Below are 7,704 nucleotides of genomic sequence, written 5' to 3' on the forward strand. Positions count from 1 at the left end.
CCCCGAAAACCACTTCAGCAACATATGCTCCAAAGCAACCTTCAATTTTCTTGCCCACAAAAATCTGAGAAAATTTTCAAATATTCTTTGAACCTTGGTACACCTCGCTGAGAAAAAATATTGCATGGTCACTTGGAATATTTTTGCTACAGAAAATCATTTCTATTCTGGACAGAAAATGCAGTTTCTAAAGGAAGTGCATTTTTCTTTGATCAAATGAAGCTAAGAGTTTTAGGGCTTCATTACCTTCGTAAGGAACCACTAACCACCAAAGAACAACCCTAAACTCTTTCTAGATTTTTCTCAGTTAGCCTCACAAGTTTCTGTCCAGAAACTTGCCAGGAAGAAACCCACTCGCAGAGCCCACTTGTGATCAACTCAAAGCATTGGCGCAACCCAAACCACCAAGGACTACATGCCAGACATGAATTAAATGCAATGCGCGGCGTGATGCCAGAGATCATGTGGTGACCGCGTCCGTCCAAGCGTGCTGGCATGCGTCCGACGCGCTCGAGCCTATGTCGAGCTCGTACTCGCTTCCCAGCTTGCTGCGCCTTGCCAAACCTCGCCACAATCATCGTCCCGTTGCCCTTAAGTCCCTCTGGCACTCGCCGACGCCGGAGCTCGCCCCAGCGGGCACGGGCACGACACAGCCAAGCACACAGTGTGCCCGTGCCACTGTGCTCGTCGCCACCCGCGCTCCTGTGCTCGTCTCCGTCTTCCCACAGTGGCCGCGTGAGCTGCATCTTCTTCTCCCCCTCTCACTGACGCTTCACTTCGCCGAGCGCCGCTTCTAGAGAACTCCGGTGGAGCTCGAGCCCCTCTCCTCCCTTTCCTATAAATACGGTCATTCCCGACCTCTCCGAGCATCACCACACAGTCACACGTCCCCCACGACTCCGTAGATAGCCGCAGCCCTATGGCCGTTGTCCCTGACCGGAGTTCGCCGGCGATCCCCGTTGTTGCCCCCCACCTATCCAGAGCCGCTCGAGCTCGACCAACTTCTCCGTCGTGCGTCTGGTGATCCACTGATCGCGCTAGTGCAGTTGGAGCCCCTGGAAACGCCTTGCCTCGCCGACATTGTCTTCTCCGACGAGCTCCCTCCACGGACGCCTCTGGAGACGACCACCGCAACCAACTCCGACCACCTCTAGCCACTTTTTGGGTACGTACAGACTCGTCGTAGTCTGGCGCGTCCATTCCCCCCTCGTCGGCGGCCACCGGCCTCTCCTCACCGGAGAATCGCCGGAGAACCACCGGCCCTCCTCTGTTTTCTTCTCGCTCCTATAAAATTGACCTCAGGGGCCCACTGTCAGCCTCTCAACCGCGGTCGAAGTGGTATGAGTGGTGGCGCCCCGCGGAAATACGCTTTCGATGTCACCTCCCCCTGGTTTTTCTTTTTATTTTAATTTAATTCAAATATTGACAAGAAACTTTGACCAGCCATAACTTTTAAACCATAAGTCCAAATGAATTGATTCTTTTGGCATTGTGTTTGCATTGAAATATTCTAGGAGCACACAAAAGTTGAGATTTTTCTCTGCTGCCTAGAATTTCTGGTGAATTTCGGAAATGTTCTTGATATTTTCTTTTTTTTTTGTTTTAATTATTTTCAAAGGGAGAAGCTTGTCTTGAGGAGAACCAGGAGGAGTGTGAACATCGTCTGAACTAAGGCAAGCCACACCAACATTTGCATGGTGTCATTTCAATATTTATGATTTTTCCAACTTGAATATGAGTTCTTTCATGCATTTAATTACTGAAATAAATATTGCTTATGCTAGTTGCTTTGTCATGGTTGAAATTCTTAGTTTATAGTAGAGTTTGAATGCATGGACTAGTAAGAGGCAGTAGAAGTAGTTTTGATTGTGTGGTTATGATATGGTTATGATCGGTATTATTTTCACATATGAGGAATTGATTTTAATATATTAATGGCATAACCAAAAATGATGAGTGTTAAAACGAGTAGTTAAGTTAAGTGATGACTAGCGCAAGTAGAAAACTTTAATGAGGTTGATCTGTTTACTTTAAGTGATATGTGATGCATATCAGATAGTTGCATCTTCCTGGCATATTGTGACTCAGGTTATTTTCATTTCAAGTTAAACCTGATGTTAATTCAACTTGAACAAAATGTTGATCCAGTCATGGTGCCACTAAATCGAGTTTTTCCTAGTGAAACCACATTTGCCTTTATGGGAAGGCCATTATTCGGTCCGTTGTCATGCCTTTGGTCGGTACCTCCAACGAGGGAAGGTTATGTGCGTGTGGTACCCTGACCCGGTAAGCAGACATAACCTTGTGTGCCCGTTGTTGTTATGGTACCCTATCCTGTTTGGGACCATTGATTTGTTTTGCCACGACGGTGGCTGTTGATGTCTTTGGTAGACATGGGGCCACCCATGACTGAGCCCAGAGGGGAGTTAGTCGGAGTGGCTGGGAGAGTGTCATGGCAATGGGAGGGTTCTGTTGGAATGTCGTTGGTCCACCCGAATGGGAGTGCGAGGCCATGGATTCCGTGATGTGGGTATAGTGTACTAACCTCTGCAGAGTGTTTATTAAATCTGTCGATAGCCGCGTCCTCGGTTACGGATATAGCTCGTGAGTAAGTCACATCATGGATCAACATGATTAAGTAATCTTGCACACTAAATTTATATGCTTGGTACTGGTTAAGTGATGAAGTTTGTGAGATCATGAAGATGGTGGTTGTGGGAACCAAAGTGTTGGTTTCATTTGTGATCCGGGCATGATCACCGTTTTGGTTACGAGGAAATCCGATGGGTAAGAGAGTAAGAGGAACTCGGTGCACAAGTTTGGTTCACTACATTAGTAGTGTGTTATCGCATTGCATTGAACTTGATTAATTGTCATGATATTGTTTGACATTATTCATATGCTTGTTGTGAGCTTGCAAGTACATTCAGTGTACTGACCTGGCGTGTCATGCCAGATTTCAGGAAAGTCTTACCAGATCGGAGTGCTTCCCGTGTCTAGATCGTGTCCACATCGGTGTCCGTGTGCTATGGAGTTCCGCTTCATCGTCGTTCCACTGCCGAGTAGTTATCGTGATCGAGGCCCCTTCATGTCCATTAAATAATGTGCATATTGTTCAGCCGCACCATGTCTGCAGCTTGGCCTCGCTACTTGACGTAATATAGAAGTTATGAGTCCGCTAGCATCAATAAAGCGGTTGTTTTCTGTACCAAGTTATTGTGTGTTGCCAGAAGGCTTGATCTGTGGGTTGGAAATGCAAGGTAAACCACTTGCTCTGAGCCGGGGTGCAGCAGACATGATCAAAACGGAGCAACGGTGTAACATATACACCCAAAGCAAGTTTAAATAACAATTGGCCCAAAACAGCAAGTAGACATATTGCAAGCATCAAAACAACATGCTACAGGAATCATATGGCCACAAAATTGATATGCACTTAAAGTAGAGATAACATAATTCAATTCATCTTTACTAATGAGGTTCATAAGCATCATGGTTAATTTACTATGATCAATGCAAAAGGCAAAGTTCTATTACAGATTAGGACTGAAAAACTGGGCATATACATGAGCAAAGTTAACATGATGGCATGTTGGAGGCATGAAACAAAGATGCTACACTACAAGATCATGACAAAAAAGGTATAGCATGCTAGCACATATCATGAAACTCAAATACCACAACATGCAATATACATGGGAGCAATAGATTCATGGAATTCATCAAGACAAGTTGCAAACATGAAACAAGCTGATTCTCAAACTTGGTGAAATCTGGGAATGCAAAATAGTAACATTATGGTGCTGAATTTGGAGGCACATAACAGTAAGCATAGCAATTTTAATATTTATGAAAAAGGTGTGAGCATAAATTAGACATGGCGTACTTCCAATTAATCCATTGGCACAATTTATAAGATGCATAGGTTAATTACTATGAGCTTAGCAAAATGGAACATGCTGTTAACAGGTTGACAGTTTTATCATGATGGCATATTGAGAGTAAGAAAGCATCAATCTACAGCAAGTTTAAATGGCAACCAATGGCATGGCATCAAAGTAGACATCACATACACCTAATCACTGGAAGAAATCATATGCATAAGAGCTATGGATTAGTGGCAAATATCATGACAAGATGGCAAGTTTTATAATATACAATTTTTAACTTGGTGAAATTAACCTGAAATCAACAACATTGACTAGGCATGTTTGCAAGCTTGTTTCACTCACCACGGGGCATATAATGGCATGAAAAAAATACTAGCAGCAAGAAGACGTAAAAATGCACCAAACACATGATGACAAGATGCTCATATGACATAAGGATTGAATCACACAACAATAACAAAAGGGCAAGTGATAATAGTTTTCAGCAGTAACATCGTGATGCACTTACGCAATGAAGATTAACATATCTAGATGAAGCCTGACATGAATGCAAGTGGCACCATCTTAAAGAACGCGAAGAGCAAATGAGTTTACATACATATATATATCATCTCATCTGGGAAACATGCACAAAATTACAAGTCACACAATGCATATATGATATTTGAAATCTGGGGATTGGCCGTTTTGAAACGAAACAGGGTGATCGCGATATGAATATATGGTGCCCGGGCGGAGCATATGTCGGTGTTCTGGGAACTAGGGTACCCAGACTTGCCTGCCTGCGGCCCATGGCGTGGCTCCATCGACGGCCTGGTACGGGCCATCTTCAGCACCAGCAAGACAAGACCCTAGCGAGGAGCCAAGCCTCGCGAGGCGGATGACACCAAGACCTCCAGAGGGAGAAGCCTCCCCTGGTTGGCTCCCGAGGAGCGGAGATCCTTTTGGAGGCGCCCACCTCATGAGGTTGAGGTGACGCTAGCCATGACGACCAAGGCTAGGCGGGCGCCAGCAGGCGCACAACAGCAGGTTTCCTCTTTGGTGCTAAGGAGGCAAGCGCAGGCGCGGGGTCCCGAGGAGTCAACCAAATGTTTCCATTCCCGTGCAACAAAACCAGGACTGCTAGGACGGCAGGACGAATGTCATCACCGAGCTCACCGCGGCGTCACGACCGGAAGCTTTGCAGGCGAAGACCACCTTCCATCAGGATAGTATGTACTTCTTGTCCCCCTTCAAAATTGGCCACTGTGGGATCCCCTCCCGCCTTCGTTTGGAGGAAGAGGACCAAGGCCACTATAAATATAGCTTAGCCACCACCATAGGAGGTACCGGATCCAACAGGGAGACCTCACTAGCTCACACTCACACAGGAACAGACCCCCTGAGGTTGTTCTTCCCTTGTACTCATTCATCCTCAGCCCCTCGCGAGGCTAATCCACCATAAAGCAGGAGTAGGGTCTTACACCACAAGGTGGCCCGAACTTGGGTAAACTATTGTGTCCGTTTCCTTTATTGTTCATCGAGCTAGGCCCTGGGGGTGACGAACTGGTTGGCTGGGGAGGTTGAGTTCTTCGCACACGCCCCAGAGTTCAAACCTTTTTTGGGTCTGCGGAGCCCTCAATCTGACATTTAGCGCGCCAGGTAGGGGCGTGTCGAAGCCTCTCTTCCGTCGATCGTTCCGCTACTGTTCCGCCATTCCCATACCTGACGCTCTGTGATAGCCTGGCTTATTAGGGATGATAGACTACTCATATCAATAAGGAGTTCTTTCTTTTCCGGAAGCCCATTCGGACAGAACTCCAAACTTAAGCATGCTCAGCTTGGAGTAATTTCAGGATGGGTGACTGACCGGGAAGTTTCTCTCGGGTGCTCACGGGTGAGGACAAAGTGCATAGAAAAGACTAGTATTGATCTGTGGGGTCAGTCTAGATCCCGCTAGGAGCAACGACCACTAGCGGGTGTGTTCGGGGCGTTACAAGTTGGTATCAGAGCCGACCCTCGTGGTTACACGGATGTTTGCAGACAGGTGCACGGTCATGTTGTTCATGACGTTTGTGACCCGTTGTGGCACACGACATGGTACATGTACCGGACTGGATGCACAGACGTATCCTACGGTTGGCGGGCGCGGGGCTGTGGAAAGAGCGGGATTAGAAGATCAACACAGGGGGATTATCCAGGTTCGGGCCGCAAGTGATGCGTAATACCCTACTCCTGCTGGTTTATGTTTATCTGGTGTTCTTGGACTAGCTACAAAGCATGCAGGGTCCAAAAAGTCCGAATCCTCTCTCAGTATGCCGTGGGCCTCCTTTTATAGTCAAAAGGGGCTGCCACAATGGCACATAGGAGGTGCGAAGTTTTACAGTAGTCGAGTCTATCTCCTGGCACCGTAGGACAAACGCATTTAATGCGCTACCGACGTGTCCTTCATGCTTTATCGGGGACGGCAAGGAAGCTCGTCCCAGCTATCGCCGCCTCGCCTGGCTTCGATGAGCGTCCGAGCCAACGAGGTGTGTAGTGCCACGCTGGCTGGCTGGCTGCTGAGTTGGTGCGGTGGCAGAGTCTTCACGAAGATCTGCATGCCACCACGCAGGTGCTTGCTGAGTTGGCGTGGAGGTCGCACGTCGCCACGCAGGTGCTCGCCTAGTTGGTGGGCTGGCAGCTGTGTGGAAAACGGCGGTGGAGTCTTGGCTAGAGGGGGCCTGGCTGTGGCCCCGCGGATGTCTTTGGCGAGAGTCTTGTCGGGGCCTCGGCAAAGGTCTTGCCGCGGCGTCGTGGGCATCCCCGGCAAAAGGTCTCGTGGGTATTCTCGGCAAGGATCTTGCCGAGGGTCTTCGTCTTCTGATTCTCATCTAGTCTTGTATGTTCTTGGTCTTCACAAGGATCTGCATGCCACCATGGAGGCGCCTCCCGAGCTTTGGTTCCAATGTGGTTGAGGGCGTCGGAACTCTTAGGCTCAAGGGTGGCAGCCCTGCTGGCGTTGGGCAAGTTGCCCCGGCAAGGTTCTTGCCGGGGCTGTGCAGGCCGCCCCAGCAAGGGCCTTGCCGGCGGAGTTCACCTCGCCCTCCTGCTCTTCGTGCTTCTGGCTTGGTGTTGCTCTGGTCATCTTGTGTCTTTGCTTCCTCTGCCCCGCCAAGCGCTGCCAGGGCCGTGGGGCTGCGACTGCCCGCGCACAAGTAAAGGGGTACAAAAAAGGGACCCCTACTTTTGTACACCGATAGGAGCCCCCAGGCCAGGGCCACATATAACCGCAGGGCGTTATTGGGCCAGGCCCAGAACGGTGCGCGGGCGCGCGCGGCTAAGTTTTTACCGCAGTAACTCCCTCGCTCGTTGCGCTTCCCCACAACCTGCGTTGAATGCGTGACGTGGGGGTCGTGCGTGGGGCGGTTGCTGCACGCATGCATCACATCATGGTAAAGAGGCGGCTCGCGCCTTCCCCATAAAAAGAGGAAAACACAGGGGCGTTGCTCATTTACTAAGTGGCTCGAGTCGTGGCCTTCAAGGCACCCGTGCCCCACGATCACGGGGTGGAAAACAGTCGCTTCACTTGTCTTCTCAATTTTGGCTTGCTCGCCACGTGCCCCCATGCCTCGAAGATTGTAGGCGGTGGACGCGGAGGGCACGGGCCTTAAATGGCGAGGCGGGAAACCGGGTCGTCGCTGATTGGAGCAGCGGGTCGGTCTCGATTCCTTGCGCCCCTGGCGGCCGGATTGGATAAGTGGGGCAGCTGAGCCCTGGCCCCGCCCCTTTATAAGAAGGGGATGGGGATGGCATCCCTCAATCCTTCATCATTCATCTCCTTCCACCTTGGCTC

This window comes from Aegilops tauschii, chromosome 6, assembly GCF_002575655.3.
Source record: "Aegilops tauschii subsp. strangulata cultivar AL8/78 chromosome 6, Aet v6.0, whole genome shotgun sequence".
Taxonomy (NCBI): Eukaryota; Viridiplantae; Streptophyta; class Magnoliopsida; order Poales; family Poaceae; genus Aegilops; species Aegilops tauschii.